Genomic DNA, 434 nt, shown 5'->3' on the forward strand with positions numbered 1-434 from the left:
CTGCACTGACAAATATATTGTCTAAAATAAGTTAGAGAACCTTAGCTTTCTTCACCTCTCCCTATAAATAGCATCATTACTGCCCAGTCACGTATATGATTGTTTCGCCATGTCTGCCTGGCCTCGTTATACGGTTGACAATATACCTCTTTCAGGTGGTATTTTGGCATCGGAATACACGCCCACTTGTATAAACCTTTGTCCTCAGTGACCTGTATACGACATCACTCTTTTTCAAGTGGTATTTTGCCAACACAATATGCGTCGACCTATGATTACTTTCAAACTAAAACCTGTATATGAAGCCACCTGTATATAAACCTGTATATAAATTCTGTATATTAAATATTATATACAAATTTTATATAAAAGCCGGTATATAAATTCTGTATATAAAATATTATATAAAAATATCATATAAAAACCTGTAAATA

The 434-nt window shown here is 32.9% G+C and overlaps 1 protein-coding gene across 1 annotated transcript in view; it reads right to left on the minus strand.

Annotated features, from left to right (window-relative positions):
- The window catches only part of LOC119581988 (organic cation transporter protein-like), a gene marked incomplete in the record, with an annotated part of 7,549 nt that overhangs the window by 4,689 nt on the left and 2,426 nt on the right, over positions 1–434 (minus strand).

This window comes from Penaeus monodon, chromosome 15, assembly GCF_015228065.2.
Source record: "Penaeus monodon isolate SGIC_2016 chromosome 15, NSTDA_Pmon_1, whole genome shotgun sequence".
NCBI classification, from domain to species: Eukaryota; Metazoa; Arthropoda; class Malacostraca; order Decapoda; family Penaeidae; genus Penaeus; species Penaeus monodon.